Below are 26,477 nucleotides of genomic sequence, written 5' to 3'. Positions count from 1 at the left end.
CCTATAGACCAATGAAACAGAATAGAGAGCCCAGAAATAAAAACATGAATACATGGTCAACTGATCTTCAACAAGGGTGCCAAGAACACACAAAATGGAAAGGATAGTCTCTCAATAAATGGTGCTTGGAAAATTGGATATCTGCATGCAGAAGAATGAAGTTGGACCCTTATCCCACACCCACCCCACCCCATTTTTGCCTTATCTCTCTAGCCCACTTTTTTTCTGGTCTCTGGTCAGAAGAGCAACCTGTCTGTAACATCAGTGCCTCACAGTGGATCTAGGCTGTCATACACCACTGCCCACAGCTTTGCTGGTGCTGGTTCAGCCAAGAAGGGTTCTAACTCTAGAGTGAGCTGGACCACAAAATCCCCAGCAGGTAAGTAACCATGACCAATGGATTCTTTTTGGCTTCCAAGTTCTCATTTATTTTCTCTGGCTCCCAACCTGACTTGAACTATGCTTTGCCTCTCTACTAAAATGCCAAATACAAGTACCAAAGATCCAATTCTGGAATGGTGACAGGAGGAACTTCTCAGACCTGCTGTCCAGTGAAACAATCATAACTGGTGAAAGTTATTTTTTAAAACGCAACCATTTAAAATCTCTGGAGATTGTCCTGAGGGCATACAGCAAATGAAGAAACAGTTATTCAAGAAAACCTACTAAATCTCAGAACAGTGAGGATCTATGGCATTTGAGCTATGACCTGCTCCCTGCCTCTCCCTGCCCCCAGATAAATGTAAGGATGTATTGTTCCATCATTTGGAGGTTATTAAGAAGTTGGCACATGATTGGTCTTGGGTAGCAGAGAAGGTACTTGAAATAATCAAAGAGAATGACTCCATTTTCTGCAATTTCCTGTGCTCACAAAAGGGCAAAAAGTCAGCCTCATGATCCTGCTTGGAGAATACTTACACAGTCACAGCCCACACAGTCTAGTCTCAAAATGGACACTTATTTGAAGAAGCACAGCTCAAATAGGCATTTCAGTCTTACATCTCTAAAAATTTTAAATAATCCAAGTCATAATTCATGATTAATCTGTAAACCCTTTACCCTCAACTCTTCTCTCAAACCTAATAAATCCTAGGGGCCTCACATTTCCCTCCTGGCTTGGCCAGATCCCTCCCTTCTGCCCCTCTTCTCTAGTGAGTCCGATCCAACACTTCCCGCCTCTTCTCTCCCCTCCCCCTTCCCCATCTATGCAGCTGGCAGAGGAGACAAAGCAGGAGGCTAACAGGACAGCACCCAAATGATTTTGTCCAGTTGCGTTTCAGTCACATTAAGCTTCTGAGGTTTTGGACTTTATCTTAGAGTTTTTGTGTATATTTTTAAAATGCGTGTTCGTAAAAGAATTATTGTTATTGTACTTCGGCAAGTTATCTTCTTTCTTTGGACAGTGGCTCATGTGTTCCTCACCAATGCCCCTTTATGCTGTACCTCATCTGCTTGTGAGTTTGACCATCTTTGCCTAGTTTCATTTCCCTTTCTGGAGAAAAGGCCTGCCCCTCACCTCTCACAGCTCCCCAGCCTTGGCGACAGGCAGCCAAGCCCACTTGGGGGTGAGGGGGCAGCTGCTTCCTGACTTTGTGGCGGCTGCTCCAGGGCTTGAGCCCATTTAGAGTTTAGTATGCTGGCCTCCTTGTCTGGCACATAGTAAGAGTTCGAGAAAGCTGATCTGGCTCTGCATTTGTAGCTTAGCGGCAAACTTGCTGGTCTCTTTTTTGTCACGTCACCAGCTCTCTTACAACAGTGAGGGTAACCCAGCCGAAAGCTGGCTGCCATCACAAAAGTTGGATGCAAAGTTCATGTTTGATCACTGTGGGAGACAATTCAAACTAAGTTTTCTGGGTCTGTCAACTCTGTCCTATATCCAGTCTGTTCTCCATTCAGGGTCACCTTTGCCCATGTCCTGAAGAGGAAGTCTTTCCCTGTCTTGGCTCAACTAAATTCCTTTAGTTACCGAAGACGTTTACTTTCTGCAGAGAGAAATGGGTTTCCTTCCTCTCATGGCAAACTGACCTTGACCTCCCTTAGACACCAAGAAATTGAGCTCCATGTTCATGAGAAAAGGCTGATAAGACTGGGCGGCTGCTGCCAGGTTCTGCCTCCTGCCTCCTCTTTGATTTGATCGTTGTCTAAAACCCTGGGGGAGATGAAAGGTGCTTCCCACCTTTAGATCCACAAAAGATGCTGCCTTGCTTCATTAGCATTTGTGAATGCCCAACACAGCCAGCTACTCCAGTGATGTCAGAAGGTCCTGGGGTAGACTAGACAGTGTAGAGCAATTCAGCCCAGCATGCAACTTTAAAATACGGTGCTCTCAAAAATAAATATAGACACTAAAGGAAACAGTATTAGGTTTAACCTGTGGTATAAAAAAATATATGTTATGTAAGATTCTAACCTTCATGTAAATCCTTTTCTCTCAGGACACCTTTCCCTGATTCTTTTTGACTTTAAAGGATGTTTGTGTTTTTTTTTTTAAGAAAAAGGAAGTTACGCCCTTGGAAGCAAGAAGAAACAGCAGCAACAGACATGCAAGCTCCCCAGGTCTTCACAGGTGGGGTACAGGTGAATTCTTTGCCATTTATGGGGATCTTTTCTTGACAAGTCTTTCTTCTAAACAATGGCTTCTGCAGAATTCAGACAGCTACAGGCCATTCAGTTGCTTGTATTTGGCCAATCATCCTAACAGTTATGAAGTGCCTACTGTGCATCAGGAACAGAATTTAATTCTAAAATAAGTTTAAAACACTTACTACGGCCTCCAACGTACTTGCCACTTCCCGCTCATCAGTTCAATGAACATAATATCATCAGTATGGCAGACCACTAAAATGTTTTACAGAATTTCCAGTTAGTCTGAGGCCCTTGGGACTATATTGTGACAGAGGGCATGAGTTAACTTAAAAGCTAAAGAGAGACTGTAAATGTATACTATCCCACGTGAATGCAAGCTGCTTCTACTACTCTCTTCTGATGAGAATAGACGACAACACATTTGCCAGATCAGTGATCATATACCATGAGCCAGAAGCCACACTGACATACTTTAGTAATGATACCAGCATGACAGTTGCAATTAGAGCTTCTGCTTAGTTGAATCGGTGGGAATCCACTCCTAGGATCCATTTGGTTTTATAGGAGACAAACTAGTGAACTAAATTGACATATGAGGGGGACAACCATGCATCCTTAGATTTTTAAGAGTGACACAGGGAAATATAGTCATTATTTTATAATAATTTTAAATGGAGTATAATCTATACAAATATTGAATCATGATATTGTGCACCTGAAACTAATATAATATTGTAAATCAGTTATATTTCAATTAAAAAAGAATATTAAAAATGAAATAAAATTAGGTTTAAAACAAGTGACTAAAATATCAGCTCTTAGCCAAATGTAATCAAATTGTACAACTTGCCAGATGTTATCTTATTTACAAATTTGACTGTATTTACTCTGAGTGGGCAGGTTTAATACATAACGGCTCGATCTTTTTCCTCCCTGTCCCCCTATTCCCCCAGCAGGGACTAGAAACAGAGAGAGAGGAAGAGGATGCCAGTTTGGAGCCAATCACAATCACGTCTCAGGCTTAAGCATATCCCTTTGCTTATCTTCTTGCAAGTCCTTGGTCAGTTCTCAAGCCCATTCCCCGGAGCAGCTATTTCAAAGCTCCATCACTTCCCCAAGCTCCTGTAAGTCTTCCTCTATTATACCCCATCACCTTTCAACAGATGGCTGTCTCATACTGAGGACATTGAGGTAATCAAGTGAGAACTTGCTTCATTTCCTACTTCCTAGCCAACAACTTTATCTGTTTCTATACCTCCCTCCTTCTCTCTTGTTTTAAGTCTCACCTCTCCACCAGACTTGTTAATCAGATCCACCTTCAGCTTCTCTAGGGTAGAATCACATCTTAAGGTGGAGATTAGATTCTTAAGTCAGTACAAAGGGAAAAGTCACACATAGTAATTAAATAATCCATAACAATAGGTCAAAAGTGGCTTTGAGAATACAGTCCTGTAAAGTAATATATAGGTGTGAATGTACCAAGCAGACAGTAATATATAGGTGTAAGGTATATATACTGCATAAGACTACACAAAGTATACAGTAATATATAGCATGAAATTCCAAAGAGGGATTACTTAAGTAAGCTTTTTAGGAACCTTGGACAAACTAATGAATATTCCATCTTCCCATTTGCTGTCACCATCCTAGTTTTCGTAGATAACTTTATCAGTTCCTCTCTAGCCCTTAGTTGGTTCTTCAGTTTCTTCTTCCAGATTGTAGTAAAGCCACCACTACCCACTAGTGGGTAGGGAATGACACCGCATTTCACTGTGTGTGGTCTGGAAAGCCCCACGTCCTCCATACCTCCATTGGTAGTTTCACTAAGAGGCTTCCCTGCCTGAATCCCTTCCTATAGGCAACTTCATTGAGTGCGATGGTCCACTGGATTTCCAGCATTCTTTAATAATGATTTCTCTCTCTGTCTGCCTCCTGCCCCATTAGAAGATTAAGCTTGGCCACTTATAAAAGAAATCCAAAACAGCAGTGGCTTAAGAGAGAAGTTTATTTCTCTCCTTCTCTCTGTCTCATTAAAAAAGTCCAGGAGTAAAGTGGTGCAGGGCCGTTTTGGTGGTTCCACAGTCATCAGGGACCCAGGCTCCTTCTCCCTTTCTGCCCTGCCTTTCCAGTTCATGGCTTCCATCCTCGTGACTGCTGCAGCTCCAGCCACTGCATCCACATTCCAGACAGCAGGCAGAAGGAAGCTGATGTTCAGGAAAGTTACCCAAAACTTGGAAATAAAGCAAAAGGATGGCTGTGTGTCCTACCAATGTCATAGGAGAACACTGTCAAGTTCCCCCAAGGGTCATCTCACTTGGAGAATGGCCCTTTAGTTACTCTTGATCAGGGTTCAGACTCTAAAATTAGATGTTAATTTGTAAAAAATCAATAAGACGCAAATGAAATTTTCTCAGGATAGATGGTTTTATTACCTTGAATAACATTTGCCATTTTTGTATCTCATTAGCATTCTTATTCCAGGATTTCTTTTTTCCCTACTAAACCAGCTATGTCATCTTGCTGGCTCCCCTCATTAATGAATTAATTATACTGTGGCATGTGCTCAGATAATGTGTGGGAATTACATTTTTAACATTTATAGTTTTCAACAGCAGGAAGGACAGAAGGGCTTTCTCCCACCTGAGTCCACAATCTCCCGAAATGTCCCAACTAAAATTTCTGCTTGTATCCCTTGGGCCAGAACGTAGTCATAAGGCCACACCTAGCTGCAAGGGAGGCTGGAGAATGTGGCCTTCTAGCTAAGTGCATCAGTACCCTGATTATAATCAGGGTTCTCATTCTAGATAGGCAGAGATCAGAGAGCAGAGACAACTACTAGTCTTTGTCACAGGAATATAGATCCATTGATTTTACCCCCTTTAACCTGTATTTTTGCCTTTCCCTCTGTCTTGGCTTTCCAATTGCCTAAAAGCATACTCAAAGAGCTCTGACCCCTTGGTTCTGAATCCTTCTCCAGCTATCGTGATGACATTCTCCTTTTTCCCCAGTCAGGGTCCTAGAAAGAACAATCTTATTTGGTTCCACTTTCTCACTGCCTCTTCCACCTTCATCCACTTTCATCAGGCTTTTGTTTCTCTCACCCCACTAAGTCTGCTCTCACAGGCTACTGCTAATCCTCCAAACATAAAACTCAAATCAGCTGCATCTTGCACAAGCACATATGTAATAAATGATTACTAAATTATTCAATGTGTTGGCTGATTTCTAAGTTATTCTTTCTTAGTACAGAGTTATTTTCTATTCTGAATTGCAAAAGTAATATTTTAGTTTCATTATGGGCTAAATTGTTTCTTTTGACTTGTTCATGAAAAGTTAATTCTCAGAGATCACTTTGTTTCTGTGCAAAAATGCATTCTAACTTCCAAAAAATTAGCCTAACGGCACACTTTTGGAAATGACCTTTTTGTAAGCTCGGGTATGTTTATTCAGTTCTCCTGTCTATTGAATAGAAAAAAGAAATTGGATGTTTGTTGCTAATAAAAGCAGATTTCACTTAGATTGCTTCCAAACACAACAGATCCGTGACAAGGTGTTTACCTGGCTCACTCATAGAGAAAAACTACCCATTTTGAAACCCCCAAGGGAAAAACACCAGTAAGATCCTTGATAATGCATTTTCCTCTATTCTTGAACTCCCTCTTGATTCTCCCTCACAATATGGATCTACGTATGTTCAAGTTCAATTTTTGTTCTAAACTAGAGATTTTAATGTCCCAAACGGATGCTTTGCCCTCTGTAAGCCTCTCCCTGTTTGCGGCTTCATTCATCGCCTGGGGCTGCTCTTTTGGGATTGGGGGCTGGGACCTGGAATCCCGGGTGGTTGGGGATTGGTGCCGTGATGTGGTTATACTGCCCCGATGTGGTTATACTGCCCCGATGTGGCAGATTTCCTTCTATTTCAAATGCTGCCTCATTTTTTCTCTCATGCTTCCTTGAGAAACAACCTATTAATGAGGAATGGTTTCTGAGTGAGTACATCATAGGACATTGAGGGGCAGTGGTGGGCTTGAAGGGAACCCAAAACATTTCTTCCATCCCTTCCTCACAGGTTTTGGGGGACATATGCGGAAGTAAAAATGAAAGCTTGGAACTTTAGTAAGCAACCCTCCTCTTCCTGCTGGAGATGAAGAGCATCTCCAGCAGGAAGAAGGCAAAACCCCTAGGAAAGAAGTCTGTCAGTTTTTGATCAGCTGGAGTTTGTCTGACCCTGCCAAATTAAACAGAGGTTGCAGTTTGGGACTCATAAGTTAAATCTGGCCCTCGGACATGCTGCGTTTGGCTGATGGTGTTTTTTGCTTGTGTTAGGTTTTAATTTTTAAAAAGTAATATTTAAAAGAAAGATTTCGTAGAATAATCTAGACTTCTGGCTTCAGCGATATTGTATTCCTGAGTTGCAGCAATTGGTTGGAATGGAGTAGCTGCTCCTACCTTTAGATGGAGTTTGCCCACTGCATTGTGTCACATTCCTCACTTCTCCCTGTTATTGCTGCTGCTTCCCTCGTTTACAATATGTGCTGGGGCCCTTTGGAATCTCTACTGTAAACAGCTGGAGATGAGAAAGGAAGTAGAGTTATAAGGGAACACTTCACAGAGGATAAGACCTTAAGCTGGTCCTTGAAAACTGAGTAGAAATTTTCTTGGTAGAGGAGAGCACTAGGTAAGAGCACTCTAGGTAGAAAAGACAAATAGACAAAAGACATAGAGTTATGAAGGTTATCGGGAAGGATCAGAACCTGAAGAAGGGCTAGAGTAATCTTTCACGTGACCTTGGATTTCAACAGATTTCAATGCCAGTCCAAGCTCTACCACATAAGGTCTGTGTGACTCTGTGCCAGTTATTTCATTTCTTTGAGCCTGAATTATTCTGTATAGTGGACATAATAGTAACTCTACCATATGGTTGTGACTACAGAATAGTCACATGACTACAGGTCACGTAGGTTTTTACTTAAAAAACTATTTACTGAAGTATGATATACATACTCAAAATTGCACATATCATAAATATGCAGTCAGTGGATTTTAATGAACTGAACTTCCATCCATGTAATAAGTACCCAGATCAAGAAACAGAAGATACCATCATTCCAGGGGTCCCCCTTATGCTCCTCTGGTCACTGGCCACCCTCCCAGGTCACCACTATCCTGACTTCTAACAGCATAGATTAGTTGTACCTTTATTTGTACTTTATATAAGTGAATCTTATAGTAGGTACAATTTTTGCCCAGCTTCTTCTACTCAACATTACATTTATGAGATTCTTCCGTATTGTTGCATGTAGTTCGAGGTCATTCATTTTCAATGCCATATAATATTCCATTGTGTGAATACCCCACAATTTATTTACCCTTTCTTGGTTAATGGACATTTAGGTAACTTTCTGGTTTTGGCTCCTAAAAATAGTACGGTTTATGAAAATTCTAAAAAGTCTAGTACGTACATTTTGGTGAACATATGCTTGTGTTTCTGTTGAGTATACACCCAGGAGTGAAATTAGAGGGTCACAGGCTATGCATATGTTAAGTTTTAGTAGATATTGCTAAATAGTTTTCCAAAGTGATTGGAACCAATTTATATATCCAGTAGTCTATGAGGGTTCTGGTTGCTCCATATTTTTTCCAGAACTTGGTATTTTTATTTTCATTTTTGCAATTCTGATGGAGGTATAGTGTTATCTCATAGTGGTTTTAAAGTACATTTCCTTCATGGCTAAGGAAATCTAACATCTTCTCATATGTTTATTGAACATTTTGGATATTCTCTTTTGTGAAATATCAGTTTAAATCTTTTGCACACTTTTTTTATTGAATCATCTGTGGTGGGTTTCTTTGTATTGATTTGTATGATTCTTTATATATTTGGTATAAGGCTTTGTTGGATATACGTATCACAAATATCTTATCCTACTCTGGTTGCTTTTTCACTCTATTAATGATGTCTTTTGGTGAACAGAAGCTCTTAATTTTAACATTGTAAGTATTTCAGTTTTTTCTTTTATGGTGAGTCCCTTTTTGTCTTGTTTATGAAATCATTGCCTACTCTAAGATCTTGAGGATGTCCTGTGTTACCTTCTCAAAGCTTTATTATTTTACCTTTTACATTTAGATCTGTGATTCATCTGAAATGCATTTTTGTTTATGATGTGAGGTAGGGGTCAAGATACATTTTTTCCCCATTATATATCCAATTGACCCAGCACTATTTATGAAAAAATCATCCTTTCGCCTCTGAAAAGGATATGGCACTGTCCCCTTTGTCATAAGTTAGGTTTCTGTTCACGTATAACTGTGTTCTGCTCCATTGGCCTTTCTGGTTATCCTGGTGGAAATGCTACACTGTCTTAACTGCTAAAACTTTGTAATAGGTCTTGGTATCTGGGGGGGGGGGGTAAGTCTTCAGGCTTTTTTAAAGTCTTTTTCTTTAAGATTGCCTTCATTCTCCTTGAGCTTTTGCATTGCCACATGAATTTTAGAACCAGTGAGTCAGTTTCCTATGCCCTGAAGTACTAGAAATTAGTGTCCTTGAAGTGTATCACATTAGTATCTGAGAGTCCAGAAGGGCAGGGCTTGTATGAGTTTCCAAATCAGATTGTCTCCAGGGTGACCATCCAGTGTCTTCCCACTCTTTTTCTCTGACTCCCAGTTATCCAAGTCTGCAGCCCCTGAAAGTCACTTGGGTGGAAACCCCTCCTGCTCACAAGAATGCCAATGTTCATATCAAGGTTATCCCTATAGTTGTTAATAAGTTTCCACTTCTTGGTGGGTACTAGAGTAATGCTGGGTTCCATGAAGAAGACAATAGCCTATTCCCTAGTTCTTGCAACTTTGTTTCCTGAGCCCTGAAATAGCTCAGACTATGCCGGGAGCCTCGAAAGTTTTTCTGTTTCTTCACCTCTGGGCATAACCTCTGGTCCATGAGCCCACTAACTATTTCAAGAAATATAGTTCAGTTTCTGGGCTTAAACATTATTCAAGGAGCCAGAAAAAAACCTTGCTCATCGTTTCTCTTCAAATTCCTCTTTGAATCACAAGTTATACAAATGAAGCTCCAGATATATGAGTGAATGCACAGAGACTCTGGGGCCTGGCTATGGATATGTTTTCTCTGTTCACAGTGTCTGAGTCCCAGCTAACAAGTCAAAAATGCCCAAAACTCACACAAAGTACATAAACAATTCTTGTCTTATAAAATGCACTCGATAAACGATCCCTGGAAAGCATCTTCTATTACTGATTTAGACTTCCAACAGTAGGGATAGCATTTAGAATTTGGTGTCTATGGGAACTTCCCTGGTGGCACAGTGGTTAAGAATCCACCTGCCAAGCAGGAGACACGGTTTTGATCCCTGGTTCAGGAAGATCCCACATGCCACAGAGCAACTAAGCCCATGCACCACAACTACCGAGTCTGCACTCTAGAGCCAGTGAGCCACAACTACTGAGCCCACATGCCACAACTACTGAAGCCTTCACAAGCCCATGCACCACAACTACTGAGCCCACACACCGCAACTACTGAAGCCTAAGCACCTAGAGCCTGTGCTTCACAACAAGAGAAGCCACCACAATGAGAAGCCCATGCACTGCAATGAAGAGTAGCCCCCACTCACCACAACTAGAAAGAAGCCCGCACACAATAACGAAGACCCAATGCAGCCAAAAAAAAAGAATAGAAGAATTTGGTGTCTATGACAAAGCAGAGACAATGGTTTCTCTCTTTTCTTTTTTTTCCCCTTCCTTTGCCATCTCCTCTTCTTTTTCACTTTTCCTATCACTCTCCTCTTTTCTCTCTTTCTCTTAATTCTTCACTAAATTCTGTTATTAATTATAATAGCTTAAATTAATTTGCTTGAGTTTTGTAGATAGAAAATGATGCAATCTGAAAATAATGATACATTTATCTCTTTTTCCAACAACTCTTACTTTCCTTTCTTACTTCATTGGACTTTCTTTTTTGTATGTTTATTTATTTATTTTCTTATTAGTCAGCTATTTTATACACATCAGTGTATACATGTCAATCCCAATTGTCCAATTCATCACACCACAACCCTCATCCCCAGCCGCTTTGCCCCCTTGGTGTCCATACGTTTTTTTCTCTACTTCTGTGTCTCAATTTCTGCTCTGCAAACTGGTTCATCTGTACCATTTTCTAGGTTCCACATATATGCATTGATATACGATATTTGTTTTTCTCTTTCTGACTTACTTCACTCTGAATGACAGTCTCTACATGCATCCATGTATCTACAAATGAACCAATTTCATTCCTTTTTATGGCTGAGTAATATTCCATCGTATATATATATTACAACTTCTTTATCCATTCATCTGTCGATGGGCATTTAGGTTGCTTCCATGACCTAGCTATTGTAAATAGTGCTGCAGTGAACATTGGGGTGCATGTGTCTTTTTGAATTGTGGTTCTCTCTGGGTATATGCCCAGTAGTGGAATTGCTGTGTCATACGATAATTCTATTTTTAGTTCTTTAAGGAACCTCCATACTGTTCTCCATAGTGGCTGTATCAATTTACGTTCCTACCAACAGTGCAGGAGGGTTTCCTTTTCTTCACACCCTCTCCAGCATCTGCTGTTTGTAGATTTTCTGATGATGCCCATCCTAACTGGTGTGAGGTAATACCTCATTGTAGTTTTGATTTGCATTTCTCTAATTATTAGTGATGTTGAGTAGCTTTTCATGTGCTTCTTGGCCATCTGTATGTCTTCTTTGGAGAAATGTCTACTTAGGTCTTCTGCCCATTTTTGGATTGGGTTGTTTGTTTCTTTACTATTGAGCTGCATGAGCTGTTTATATATTTTGCAGATTAATCCTTTGTCCGTTGATTCGTTTGCAAATATTTTCTCCCACTCTGAGGGTTGTCTTTTCATCTTGTTTATGGTTTCCTTTGCTGTGCAAAAGCTTTTAAGTTTCATTAGGTCCCATTTGTTTATTTTTGTTTTTATTTCCATTTCTCTAGGAGGTGGATCAAAAAAGATCTTGCTGTGATTTATGTCAAAGAGTGTTCTTCCTATGTTTTCCTCTAAGAGTTTTATAGTGTCTGGTCTTACATTTAGGTCTCTAATCCATTTTGAGTTTATTTTTGTGTATGGTGTTAGGGAGTGTTCTAATTTCATTCTTTCACATGGAGCTGTCCAGTTTTCCCAGCACCACTTATTGAAGAGACTGTCTTTTCTCCATTGTATATCTTTGCCTCCTTTGTCATAGATTAGTTGACCATAGGTGTGTGGGTTTATCTTTGGGCTTTCTATCTTGTTCCATTGATCTCTGTTTCTGTTTTTGTGCCAGTACCATATTGTCTTGATTACTGTAGCTTTGTAGTATAGTCTGAAGTCAAGGAGTCTGATTCCTCCAGCTCTGTTTTTTTCCCTCAAGACTGCTTTGGCTATTTGGCATCTTTTGTGTCTCTATACAGATTTTGAGATTATTTGTTCTAGTTCCGTAAAAAATGCCATTGGTACTTTGATAGGGATTGCATTGAATCTGTAGATTGCTTTGGGTAGTATAATCATTTTCACAATATTGATTCTTCCAATCCAAGAACATGGTATATCTCTCCATCTGTTGGTATCATCTTTAATTTCTTTCATCAGTATCTTATAGTTTTCTGCATACAGGTCTTTTGTCTCCCTAGGTAGGTTTATTCCTACGTAGTTTATTCTTTTTGTTGCAATGGTAAATGGGAGTGTTTTCTTAATTTCTCTTTCAGATTTTTCATCATTAGTGTATAGGAATGCAAGAGATTTCTGTGCATTAATTTTGTATCCTGCAACTTTACCAAATTCATTGATTAGCTCTAGTAGTTTTCTGGTGACATTTTTAGGATTCTCTATGTATAGTATCATGTCATCTGCAAACAGTGACAGCTTTACTTCTCCTTTTCCAATTTGTATTCCTTTTGTTTCTTTTTCTTCTCTGATTGCCATGGCTAGGACTTCCAAGACTATGTTGAATAATAGTGGTGAGATTGGACATCCTTGTCTTGTTCCTGACCTTAGAGGAAATGCTTTCAGTTTTTCACCATTGAGAATGATGTTTGCTGTGGGTTTGTCGTATATGGCCTTTATTATGTTGAGGTAGATTCCCTCTATGCCCACTTTCTGGAGGATTTTTATCCTAAATGGGTGTTGAATTTTGTCAAAAACTTTTTCTGCATCTATTGAGATGATGATATGGTTTTTATTCTTCAGTTTGTTAATATGGTGTATCACATTGATTTGCGTATATTGAAGAATCCTTGCATCCCTGGGATAAATCCCACATGGTGTATGATCCTTTTAATGTGTTGTTGGATTCTGTTTGCTAGTATTTTGTTGAGGATTTTTCCATCTATATTCATCAGTGATATTGGTCTGTAATTTTCTCTTTTTGTAGTATCTTGGTCTGGTTTTGGTATCCGGATGATGGTGGCCTCATAGAATGAGTTTGGGAATGTTTCTTCCTCTGCAATTTTTTGGAAGAGTTTGAGATGAATGGGTATTAGCTCTTCTCTAAATGTTTGATAGAATTCACATGTGAAGCCATCTGGTCCTGGACTTTTTTTTTTGGAAGATTTTTAATCACAGTTTCAATTTCATTCTGTCTGTTCATATTTTCTATTTCTTCCTGGTTCAGTCTTGGAAGGTTATACCTTTCTAAGAATTTGTCCATTTCTTCCAGGTTGTCCATTGTATTGGCATAGAGTTGTTGTAGTAGTCTCTTAGGATGCTTTGTATTTCTGTGGTGTCTGTTGTAACTTCTCCTTTTTCATTTCTAATTTTATTGATTTGAGTCCTCTCCCTCTTTTTCTTTTCTTTTTCTTTTTTTTTTTTTTGCGGTACGCGGGCCTCTCACTGTTGTGGCCTCTCCCGTTGCGGAGCACAGGCTCCAGACGCGCAGGCTCAGCAGCCATGGCTCACGGGCCCAGCTGCTCCGCGGCATGTGGGATCTTCCCGGACTGGGGCACGAACCCGTGTCCCCTGCATCGGCAGGCGGACTCTCAACCACTGCGCCACCAGGGAAGCCCTCCCTCTTTTTCTTGATGGGTCTGGCTAACAGTTTGTCAATTTTGTTTATCTTCTCAGAGAACCAGCTTTTAGCTTTATTGATCTTTGCTATTGTTTTCTTTGTTCCTATTTCATTTATTTCTGCTCTGATCTTTATGATTTCTTTCCTTCTGCTAATTTTGTGTTTTGTTTGTTCTACTTTCTCTAGTTCCTTTCGGTGTAAGGTTAGATTGTTTATTTGAGATTTTTCTTGTTTCTTGAGGTAGGCTTGTATAGCTATAAACTTCCCTCTTAGAACTGCTTTTGCTGCATCCCATAGCTTTTGGATCATCGTGTTTTCATTGTCATTTTTCTCTAGGTATTTTTTGATTTCCTCTTTGATGTCTTCAGTGATCTCTTGGTTATTTAGTAACATATTGTTTAGCCTCCATGTGTTTGTGTTTTTTCCTTTTTTTCCCCTGTAATTGATTTCTAATCTCATAGCATTGTGGTCAGAAAAGATGCTTGATATGATTTCAATTTTCTTAAATTTACTGAGGCTTGATTTGTGACCCAAGATGTGATCTATCCTGGAGAATGTTCTGTGCACACTTGAGAAGAAAGTTCAGTCTGCTGTTTTTGGATGGAATGTCCTATAAATATCAATTAAATCTATCTGGTCTATTGTGTCATTTAAAGCTTGTGTTTCCTTATTAATTTTCTGTTTGGATGCTCTGTCCATTGGTGTAAGTGAGGTGTTAAAGTCCCCCACTATTATTGTGTTACTGTCAATTTCCTCTTTTATAGCTGTTAGCAGTTGCCTTATGTATTGAGGTTCTCCTATGTTGGGTGCATATATATTTAAAATTGTTATATCTTCTTCTTGGATTGATCCTTTGATCATTATGTAGTGTCCTTCCTTGTCTCTTGTCACATTCTTTATTTTAAAGTCTATTTTATCTGATATGCGTATAGCTACTCCAGCTTTCTTTTGATTTCCATTTGCATGGAGTATCTTTTTCCATCCCCTCACTTTCAGTCTGTATGTGTCCCTAGGTCTGAAGTGGGTCTCTTGTAGACAGCATATATATGGGTCTTATTTTTGTATCCATTCAGCAAGCCTTTGTCTTTTGGTTGGAGCATTTAATCCATTCACATTTAAGGTAATTATCGATATGCATGTTCCTATGACCATTTTCTTAATTGTTTTGGGTTTGTTTTTGTAGGTCCTTTTCTTCTCTTGTGTTTCCCACTTAGAGAAGTTCCTTTAGCATTTGTTGTAGAGCTGGTTTGGTGACGCTGAATTCTCTTAGCTTTTGCTTGTCTGTAAAGCCTTTGATTTCTCCTTTGGATCTGAATGAAATCCTTGCCAGGTAGAGTAATCTTGGTTGTAAGTTCTTCCCTTTCATCACTTTAAGTATATCATGCCACTCCCTTCTTGCTTGTAGAGTTTCTGCTGAGAAATCAGCTGTTAACCTTATGGGAGTTCCCGTGTATGTTATTTCTCGTTTCTCCCTTGCTGCTTTCAATAATTTTTCTGTGTCTTTAATTTTTGCCAAATTGATTACTATGTGTCTTGGCATGTTTCTCCTTGGGTTTATCCTGTATGGGACTCGCTGCACTTCCTGGACTTGGGTGGCTATTTCCTTTCCCATGTTCAGGAAGTTTTCGACTATAATCTCTTCAAATATTTTCTCTGGTCCTTTCTCTCTCTCTTCTCCTTCTGGGACCCCTATAATGCGAATGTTGTTGTGTTTAATGTTGTCTCAGAGGTCTCTTAGGCTGTCTTCACTTCTTTTCATTCTTTTTTCTTTATTTTGTTCTGCAGCAGTGAATTCCATCATTCTGTCTTCTAGGTCAGAATTGTCAAAAACATTTCTTATCTGTTCTTCTGCCTCAGTTATTCTGCTATTGATTCTTTCTAGTGTATTTTTCATTTCAGTTATTGTATTGTTCATCTCTGTTTGTTTGTTCTTTAATTCTTCTAGATCTCTGTTAAACATTTCTTGCATCTTCTTGATCTTTGGCTCCATTCTTTTTCCAAGGTCCTGGATCATCTTCACTATCATTATTCTGAATTGTTTTTCTGGAAGGTTGCCTATCTCCATTTCATTTAGTTGTTTTTCTGGGGTTTTATCTTGTTCCTTCATCTGGTACCTAGCCCTCTGCCTTTTCATCTTGTCTATCTTTCTGTAAATGTGGTTTTTGTTCCACAGGCTGCAGGACTGTAGTTCTGCTTGCTTCTGCTGTCTGCCCTCTGGTGGATGAGGCTATCTAAGATGCTTGTGGAAGTTTCCTGATGGGAGGGACTGGTGGAGGGTAGAGCTGGCTTTTTCTCTGGTGGGCAGAGCTCCGTAAAACTTTAATCCGCTTGACTGCTGATGGGTGGGGCTGGGTTCCCTCCCTGTTGGTTGTTTGGCCTGAGGTGACCCAAAACTGGAGCTTACCCAGGCTCTTTGGTGGGGCTAATGGTGGACTCTGGGAGGGCTCATGCCAAGGAATACTTCCCAGTACTTCTGCTGCCAGTGTCCTTGTCCCCACTGTGAGCCACAGTCCCCTCCTGCCTCTGCAGGAGACCCTCCAACACTAGCAGGTAGGTCTGGTTCAGTCTCCCCTTGGGTCACTGCTCCTTCCCCTGGGTCCCGATGTGCACACTACTTTGTGTGTGCCCTCCAAGAGTGGAGTCTCTGTTTCCACCAGTCCTGTCCAAGTCCTGCAATCAAATCCCACTAGTCTTCAAAGTCTGATTCTCTAGGAATTCCTCCTCCCGTTGCCAGGCCTCCAGGTTGGGAAGCCTGATGTGTGACTCAGAACCTTCACTCCAGTGGGTGGACTTCTGTGGTATAATTTTTCTCCAGTTTGTGAGTCACCCACCCAGCAGTTATGGGATTTGATTTTATTGTGATAGCACCCCTCCTACCGTCTCATTGCGGCTTCTCCCTTGTCTTTGCATGTGGGTTATCTTTTTTGGTGAGTTCCAGTGTCTTCCTGTCGATGATTGTGCAGCAGTTAGTTGTGATTCCAGTGTTCTCAAAAGAGGGAGTGAGAGCATGTCCTTCTACTCCGCCATCTTGAACCAATCTTCCATTGGAGTTTCTTATTACACTATTTTTCAAGTTAAAATTACGTAAGAGGAAAAAAGTTTACGTAAGAGGAGTGGTAATGAATAACTCCTTTTTATTCCTTATTTCACAGGAAATGATTCCAGTGTTCATTAAGTGTGATCTTGACTGGTGGTTTGATACATTATATTTACTATATATATTGTATTCTGTACTTTTATATTATATTTGGTAAATATTCTTCTTTTAATATTTTAGTGAGACATTTTTAAGCCAGCATTAGGTTTTGAATATTATCAAATGTAATTTTGACATATATTGGGCTGGTCTCTTTTTTTTCTTTTTGAAATGTATTATGGCATAGGTTTTTAAAAACTAAAATAGCATTTTAAAATATATGGTTGACTGAAAATAGCATTTCTAAATATATGGATACTACAAAACTCCTAGAGGAAAACATAGGCAGAATGCTCTTTGATATAAATCACAGCAGTACTTTTTGGACTCCTCTCCTAAAATAAAGGAAATAAAAGCAAAAATAAACAAACAGGACCTAATTAAACTTAAAACCTTTTGCACAGTAAAAGAAACCATTGACAAAATGGAAAACCAATGTACTGATTGGGAGAAAATATTTGCAAATTATATGACTGATAAGGGATTAATATCCAACATATATAACAGCTCATACAACTCAACATCAAAAAAACAAACAACCTGACTAAAATATGGGCAGAAGAACTGAACAGACATTTTTCCAAAGAGGAACTGCAGATGGCCAACAGGCACATGGAAAGAAGTTCAACATGAAAAAATGCAAATCAAGCCACAATGAGATATCACCTCACACCTGTCAGAATGACTATCTTCAAAAGAATACAAATAACAAGTGTTGGCGAAGATGTGGAGAAAAAGGAACATTTGTGCACTTTTGGTGGGAATGTAAACTGGTGCAGCCACTGTGGAAAACAGTATGGAAGTTTCTCAAAAAACTAAAAAATTGAACTACCATATGAGTGGAATGAGCAATTCCACTCCTAGGTATATATCCAGAGAAAACTAAAGCATTAATTTGAAAAGATACACCCCAATGTTCATAGCAGCATTATTTACAATTGCCAAGATATGGAAGCAACCTAAGTGTCCATCAGCAGATGAATGGATAAAGAAAAGGTGGAATAAAAAAGAACTAGTCAGCCATAAAAAAGAACAGCATTTTGCCATTTGTAGCAACATGGATGGACTTGGAGGGTATTATGCTAAGTGAAATAAGTCAGAAAAAGACAAATACTGTATGATATCACTTATATGTAGAATCTAAAAAATACAACAAACTAGTGAATATAACAAAAAGAAGCAGACTCACAGATACAGAGAACAATCTAGTGGTTACCAGTGGGGAGAGGGAGGAGGGGCAATATAGGGTTAGGGCAGTGAGAGGTGCAAACTATTAGCTGTAAGACAGGCTTAAGGATTACTGTACAATATGAGGAATATAGGCAATATTTTGTAATAACTATAAATGGAAAGTAAACTTTAAAAATTGTATAAAAAATTGAAAAACTTTTTTTTGAAAAAGCAGTACCTTTAACCCCAGCCCCCCAAATATGGTTGAGTTTGATTATCTAGTATTTATGTGGGATTTTTGCACCTTTATTCATATATAAATTGGCATAAATACACATATATACATCTCAATAATTTTACTTTTTTGGTTGTTATCTTAGTTAGATCTCTTGGCATTAGGGTAATACTGGTTTTGTAAAATAGTTTGTGAAGTTTTTTTAACCTTTTCTGTTTTCTGAAGTAATTCACATAGCAAGGAATTGGTAACATTTATTTGCCTCTGAACTCTGTTTTGCAGATACTTCTTTGAAAAAGTTTCTAATTTCTTACATGACAGTGTATTCAACTTTCAACATTTTAGATAAACATTGATAATTTACATTTTTCCAGAGAATAGTTTATTCTATTAAAGTTTTTACATTTATTTCTTCTTGCATTCCCTCCTTTTAATGCTTTATGTTTATTTTGCTTTCCTTTTTTTCACTAATTAGATTTACTAGAGATTTTTTGTTATAACTGCTTTTGTTGCTCTTTTTCCCAGCAAAGAAACAGAACTTGAACCAATTTACAGTTTCTATGTTTCTAATTCATTAAATTTGACCTTTTTTTAGTTTGCCTAAGTTAGATTTCTAATTTTGTACATTGAATATTTAATTGGAGTTTATTTTATCTTGTTTAATAAAGAAAACATTTAAGGCTACTTATTTGCCTCTGAGCATAGCTTTGACAATATTCCATAAATTTCAAATGAGTATAGTATTGTCTATAAACTATGCTTTAGCTTTTGGTTTGCCCCAAGTATTTAGGAGAGTTGTTTTGTTTTGTTTTGTTTTCTTATTGTCCAAGATTCTTTCAAGTTTTTGTTATCTTTATAGTTAGGATGATCTTTACACTGCTTATTTCTCGTTCAGCAGAAAGTCTTCTGATCTGTCCTTGAGGAATAGTAACTCATCAGGAAAGAATGGAAACTATCTTTCCATCCTCATCCCTCTTTGAGTAGAAAGGCTTTGTGTGTGTGTGTGTGTGTGTATTTCTAAAGTTTGACACTTCATCACAGACAAGCAAGCCCTATTATAAAAGCAAGGAACCTGATGGACCTTTAATTTCAGGAGGAGGGTTTGGAGATGTGTGATAGTGGATGAAAAAATAAAGCACTCCAGTCCGAGGTGTGCTCTCCAAGTCCTGGGAATAGAGACTGGTTTAAGGAAGAGAGGATGATGGAACCCCCTTTTGCAAAACATCGCTGAAGTGTAGGACCTTGGAGGAAAGTGGCTGTGTGTGAAGACAGGTCCAGATACCAAGAGCTGCAATACTGGGGCCCATGTAAGGGGAGTGAGGTTCACATGGAAGAAGTGGGTTTGCTCACAATGCTGCTCCCTTTTGAAGGACATTGTTGAGGCATGACTTGGGACGCAGGGACCAACAGTTCTGGACAGATAGAGGAAGACCCAGGCTAGCAAAATTGTCTTGTGAAGCAAGCAGCAACTATGCTGAAGGTGGCAGCAGGCTTAAAGAAGCTAGAGTTCTTCTTTGCTTCAGAATAAAAGCCTGCCTGTTTTCCTTTTTAAACTGCCTAAATGAACCCCTTGGAAGAGTGTAAGGGCCCATAGATAAGAGAAAGGCCCAAGAATGAAGTCCATGACCTCTCACCAGTCTGGAATGTGGGGACTCAAACCAGTTCCGATTAATTTAAGAAATAAATAAAATGTGGTATTACTTGCATCCCTCCTGAGTGGAGCGAGTTACACATATCACGTTACTTTTGAATTTTATTTTCTAGTGGCTGAAGCGTATGCCTTGCATAATTTTCATTTTTGAAACATTCCTGTGTTCTTTTTATATGTGAATTTTTATATGTTTTCATAAATTCTAAACATTTTCATTGATTTGTTCCTAATTACAAAAGTAGTCGATGTACATTAGAGAAAAAATTTTAAAGATAAAAGCATAAAGAAGAAAATGAATCTTTTAAAATACGTTTTTAATGTCTAAGGTATTATTTGTGTACATATATTTGATACCCAGTGTTGGACATTTAGGTTGTTTTCAACATTTTTCTTTTATAATTAATATTGTGATGAACTGCACATTCTTAATTATTTATTTAGAATAAATCCTAGAAGGGGAATTATTGAATCAAAGGTTATATCCATTTTTAAGTTTTGTTACATTTTACTAAATTGCTTTCCAAAAAGTTGCAACTATCTCAACAGCAGCGTTTGAGAATGCCTGTTTCCTGCACCTGCTCCAACATTAGGTATTGTCATTTCTTAAATGCCATTACCTGAAGCAGGTCACCCTCAGCTCCCACCTGGATGACTTACAACAGTCTCTTAGTGGTCCCCAGCCGTCACTCTCCCCACTCTAATCAATTCTCCATACTCTACCCAGACTGATTCTTCTAACTTCCCTTTTTAAATTCCATAGCCCACAGAATGAGACCTAAATGTCCTCATGGTCCATGAGGTTCTTCATGTCCCTTTGGGGGCTCTTTAATCATCTTGTCATCCCCTTCTATGCCCCAGACATTCTGTTTTTAGAAAGAGTTATTCATATTCTCTCTCCCTCTCTGTCTTTGTCTCTTACTCTCCTTCTGTCTTCCAGCCTCTGCATATGCAACTTCCTCAGGTTGGAACTCTCTTTCCCCTGTTCCTCTGGCTAACTGCATCCTCTTCCACCAGAGCATTTGGACATTTTCGTATCTGCAGTGTTCAGACTGGTGTTTGGCATTAGGCAACGCTGCCCCCTAGAGGACTCCTGTGTGCTCTGAACTAACCAGGCAACTAATTTGGGAATGTTTCAGGAAGTTAATCTCTGATGGAATATTCAGGGAATCTGATATCCATATCCAAATTATTTCTTTCTTCAGATATTGCTTCAACTGCATTCTTTCCCCTCTCTTCTTCCGGAACTTCAAAACCTGTTAGATTTTCTCACTGGATCCTTGGAGTCTCTTATTCTTTGCTTCGTATTTTCCATCTCTCTGTTTCTCTGTGCTGCATCTAATAGTTTCTTCTCTCCCATCTTCCACTTTGCCAAGTCTCTCTTGAGCTATGTACAATTTACTGTTAAGCCCTCTGCTGAGCTATTAAGTTAACTTATTGCATTTTAAAATTATATAATTTCTATTTAGTTCTTTTCAGCTCTGCCATATTACTTTTAAAATGCAATTTTCAGGTCCCTGCTGAAACTTTTAAGCTTGTGTTTTATTTCTAAAAACATAGTAAGCCTAGTTGTTTTATAGTTTGAATATGATAATTCTAGTAGTTAGGTCTTTGTACATCTATTTCTGTTGTTTGGTCTTTCTGCTCCTTTTTACTTATGGAATCTGGTGTTTGAATTTCTGGTTTCTGAGTGTGTCTGGTTATTTTTCACTATGTGCTGGTCATTGTTTTTGAAAAGTTCTTTGAAATATTAATTATGAGGCCTAGGATGAGGACATGTCTTTCCTGAGAGCTTTTTCATTTATTTTTGCTGGGTACCTAGGGGTGTTTCTAGTCCAGGACCCTGTTCATCTAAGTTTAAGTCTTGAGTTTTCTCCCACTGCTAGGATGTGATAAAACTAGGCTATGGGTCACTACAAGGCTTCCTTCTGGTTCACCTTATTCCGAGGCTAAGGCCCTTTGGGGTCCCAGCTTAAATAGGGGATGTTTTAACACAGTATGTATTTTTGGTGTGTTCTGGGCTTTGAGTTTTATCTTCTTGAGCCTGGATATCTGCCAGACACAGTATTCAGTTGTTTCTTTTGTATCAGCAAATGCTTCCAGGACAAAGGGAGCTTTGAACACTGGGCTTACCTCTTTGAGTTCTTATCCTTCCCTAGATTTGAACCCAGAAATTCCTCACTAACTTGTTTGTTCTTTGATGCTTTAAAAAATGTTTTTTCTTCCAGCTTTTTTGGTTGTCCTCAGTGGGTGGATTGGTCCTAATTACCTTATCTTTCATAACATAAGTGGAAATCCTTATTCCTTGTTCGGCTTGGACCTAGGAATGCCAAGGGATAGAACTTGAATTTAGCTCTCAGTTGTGGGTCAGATATGAAAAGATCTCTCTAGACTGTTTAGGTGGACTCGCAGACTGAAAGAAGCCAAACCAAAAGAAGAGACCAAAGCCCCCCTTTCAGCTCCTTAGATAAATGGCAGGAGGGTGTGCACAATACCCTCTCTAGCTGTCTTTTATCTTAGTCAGTTCTCCTGACTAGAGTCAGGCTGCATCCCTATCCCCATTACCTGGTCCTCAGATTCTCTGGCAGAGCTAGGACACAACAGCCTACAACTACCAGAGTGCACTTCTATTAGGGTCCCCTGGTCACCAGCCCTTCCCACAGCACTTTACTTGTAGGAAATACATTTCCCAGGGTGCAATGTGCCTCTGCTGGTCCCCCACTCCCAATCTCACTTGTTTTCTAATTGTGTTCTGACAATCTCGGACTGAACGTAGAACAAGGTGGAGCAAAGGGAGAGGAAAGGATGAGAAGAGCTATAGCTGCTTATTTTTCTGGTTATTCTAGACCTTGAGTTTCTCATCCAAGGTCAGGCAGATCAAGGGATGCCTTCCTGTGGCAGGCTTGCTCTGGTTCTGACATCATGTCAAGGGTGGCATTATAGGCTAAATAATCCCCACCCCCACCCCCAAGTCGTCCATGTCTTAATCTCTGGGACCTGTGAATATGTTACCATACATGGCAAAAGGGACTTGCTGTTGTGATTAAGTTAGCGATGTTGAGGTGGGGAGATTATTCTAGATTACCCAGTTAGTCCCAGTGTAACCACAAGGATTTATCATCTAGTTCTACCTCTAACTATTGTAGTTAGTGGGGACTGTTTTGTGATGCTAGTGATAAGTCTATGCTATGTTCTCAGCAAAAATTGTCTTAACTCTTCCTTGTGATGGAGCAGGTTATTCATCCCCAATCAATTCACATCAGTTGTACATTTTCTGTGTAAAGTTCAGTGTTGAGCATCACCGATCCAAATTTTGAGAGTCCTTTTGTGGAAATAAACTGAGATAGAATGAAAACACAAAAATACCTTAAAATGCTATAAATATGCCATCTAAGACAGTGTCTTCAATGTTTTAAACTATGGATCTACGTATTTAAAACAGGTTGTGAAATGGAACTTGGGAAAGACAGCGGTATGTGGCTGGCAGAAGACAAGCCCCGTCACCCACCCTGCCGGGACTCAGTCAGCCCTGAGCCAGCCACTCAGTTGTCCCTGAACTCCTGCCTCTCTCTCAGGAAACAGTGATGGATCGAGTATTTGGAAATTCGTTTTACGTTTTATCTGTTTGCATAAATAGAAGCTAAAAATAATAAAGGCACAGTCCTTGCTCTTGAGTTCACCTGGGGAGACAAAGAGCTCAACAAATAATTACAGTGCGGCATAATTGCTATGAGACAATGACAAGATGAGCAAATAACTGAACCAGGAGGAAATGGTAGAGGTATTCATTAACTAATTAATTTATTCAAACTGCAACATGCAAGCCCCGTGTCAGATGCTGGATAATTACTTACCCTGTGAATCATAAGCTGTGAAAAGAAATTTGCTGGAAACTCTAAGCACTCAGGGCCTCCCCGTCTCTGCCCCCGAGATGTCAATGTTTGTTTGAAGTGAGGACACCTACACAGGCTGGACACACTTGCAGGTATGGACCAGCCGAACCCACAGACTTCGGAAAGACTCTACACCTTAGCCTCTGAGGCCTTGCAATCCTCCACTCAAAAATTATGCCTTCTTCAAATTCCATCAGGCCTCAGTGATGGGGTCGAGGTGACCGTCTAGGTAACCTGAAGCCCAGGACAGACTTGAATGTGTCCCTGAGGTGCAAACACTGTCTACCTTAGGGACCTGTGCACATTTTCATGCTCTTGCCTTGGTTTCTCCCTTCTTATCCTAAACAGCTAAGTTCAACTTCATAGTCACAAAGTCTGATGCTCCCAAATATAACTTTGTTTCCCTGTACTTGAACTTAGGACCATTCTCAAAGAGCCTCTTCTCACGCTGTGATAGAAAACCTAATCTTGCCAATTCCAGGTGATTCCAGTTTAGACCCTATGTCCCTCTGGGTACTAATGATGAGAAGGGAAAATGCCTCAATTAATATTTCAATCCCTAGACAATCTCTGATTCCCTCTTTCTCTTCTTTACTCTTGCCCAGCAGGAACCTAAGCCGAGGAGTATATCATGTGATGGTGCCGGGGAAGAAGCTGAGCTCCACGGATTCTCTTCCTCGGGCATCCATCACTGATGTTACTTGTCCCTTCTTTTAGCAAGGCCAATCTTGAGGACTGCCTGGGAGCCGGGTGAGGTCTTCTGCGGACCAACATCCACTTGGCTCCGACCAAAGTGATTTCCCTCTGTGCATTGCACCTGCTGGCTCTGCTATGGGGTCTGCTCTCTTCACTCCTCGCCATCCTCTTGACCAGACCAGGACTCTCCAAGACTCCTTCCACACCCCTACTTGGGCATGTGGAAAGTTCAGATTTCCTCTTTGTACTGTGGGAGGCAAGGAAGACCTGGGGGTGTGGGAGGGCTGACCCAGACCCTCTCTGCTAAACTCACCACACTGCCTTTTCTGCTCTCCTCTGGCCATCCTATGATGATGTGGGGTATTCTTTAGGACTGTTTCCTCCTACAGTTAGGAAGAATAATGGGTACAGGGCCCTCTGTTTCAAAATCTCCAAGCCCATCCAGGATTTTATTACCACCTCCCTTGTCCACTCAGGTGAGTGAGGGCAAAGAGATGAGGGCTACACTAGCATTTCAGTTTTCTTGCTTTCCTGTTCCATTCCCTTCTAAAACTTTGCCCCCAGACCAATAAGAGAAAAGGACCTTATTCTTTCCTATTCTCTGGTTTCCAAAAAACACCCTAGGTTAGGGCTCATGTGGCAAATCTGGTTGAAGCCTGTTTTTGTGAATGAAGTTACATTGGAACACAGCTCACTCATTTGTCTACTTACTGTCTGTGAGCTGCCTGCACAATGGCGGGGTTGAGTCACTGAGATGAGGACTTTGGCCCTTTACAGAAGAGTTTGCTGACCTCTGTTCTAGGCTCTGAATCCTCTAGGTTTGGCACCAGGTATTTAAAGCTAAGCTTTTTGAATCCAAAGAAATCTACCCCTTCCCAATTCCCACCCTATTGCTTGGTTCTTGCAACTGAGAACCATGACTTGAAGACTCTTGGAACTCAAAGTCAAGAATGGAACTGTTCTCTTGGGGTTCCTTTGTGTCTTCCCTTCCTTAGCACAGTAAGTCTGGTCTGGTTCTAGTGATGAGAAGGGAAAATGCCTAAATTAATATTTCAAGAGGTCCCATGGCACTATCTCTGTTTTCCTGCTGGTGCTTCTGTGGCTTCATCCCCAGGTAGACATCTGGCTGGGACTGGTGCAGTGCGCTTTCCAGCACCCTATGAAGGTAGCGATTTTCCCAGGAGACACTGGCTCCTACTGAGCTGTTTTGGACAGGTTCACCAAATGCAAGAATCATGGGATGTGTGAGCGAGAAAAGATGGCAATGTCTACCATTTTCTTCACACCCTCCCTCCCATCTCCCTCGTCTTTAACAACGAAGACATGAGATGTGGAGAGTGTAATGAGGAGAAATGAGGGGTGGCCTCTTCAAGAACACACCACACGAATTGTAGTCTTCTTCTCCCGTCTGATGACCTGGTCCTGTGCTGAAAGAGATCCTGAGAGCAGCAAGTCTCCGGGTGTCATGTGTGAGGTGAGTGGAGCCTGGCCTCTAACGCGATGATCCCACTCACGTGACTCCCAGGGGGTTACCTAAACAGCAGAAATTCTCCCAACAGGACAGGACCAGCGATGACCTGGAGCCCTGAGTCTCTGGATTCTGTGCTCCTGGGCAGATTTAGGGAGATCTGCCTGTCTTTCTCCTTCAATCTTTTCTCAGTCTCTGGTTTTAGGGAAGGAAAAAGATGAAAGTCACAGTTGGACTCCACAGCGACCACTGGGGTGAAGGGTTCAAGTAAAGGAGTATTGATTCCAAATGACCACTGGCAACTGTCACACCGCCCCTCCCCGGCCAGCCTTCTCTTTCTTTTCCTTCTTCTCTTGGAAATTGGTTCTTAGATAGCAACCACTGTTGACAACAGTGCAGGCTATGTTGGCTAAAGGAATACAGTGTGTGAGTAACAGCTAATATTATTAGCACTCACCATTTCCAGGGCAAGTCTGAACACAGCATGCACCTGGTTACACTGAGTGGCTCCCCACTGTCCGTGGTATCAGCTCTGAC

The 26,477-nt window shown here is 40.2% G+C and overlaps 1 long non-coding RNA gene across 1 annotated transcript; it reads left to right on the top strand.

Moving 5' to 3' along the window:
- The first annotated feature begins 245 nt into the window (after window positions 1–245).
- Window positions 246–26,031, top strand: LOC307175909. The gene is made up of 3 exons (XR_013824534.1): window positions 246–379; window positions 2,493–2,571; window positions 25,794–26,031. It is a non-coding gene; the product is annotated as an uncharacterized lncRNA (long non-coding RNA).
- The last annotated feature ends 446 nt before the right edge of the window (window positions 26,032–26,477 follow it).

The sequence above is a fragment of the Stenella coeruleoalba genome, assembly GCF_951394435.1.
Source record: "Stenella coeruleoalba genome assembly, chromosome: 17".
NCBI lineage: Eukaryota > Metazoa > Chordata > Mammalia > Artiodactyla > Delphinidae > Stenella > Stenella coeruleoalba.
This window is presented reverse-complemented; position numbering and strand designations above follow the sequence as displayed.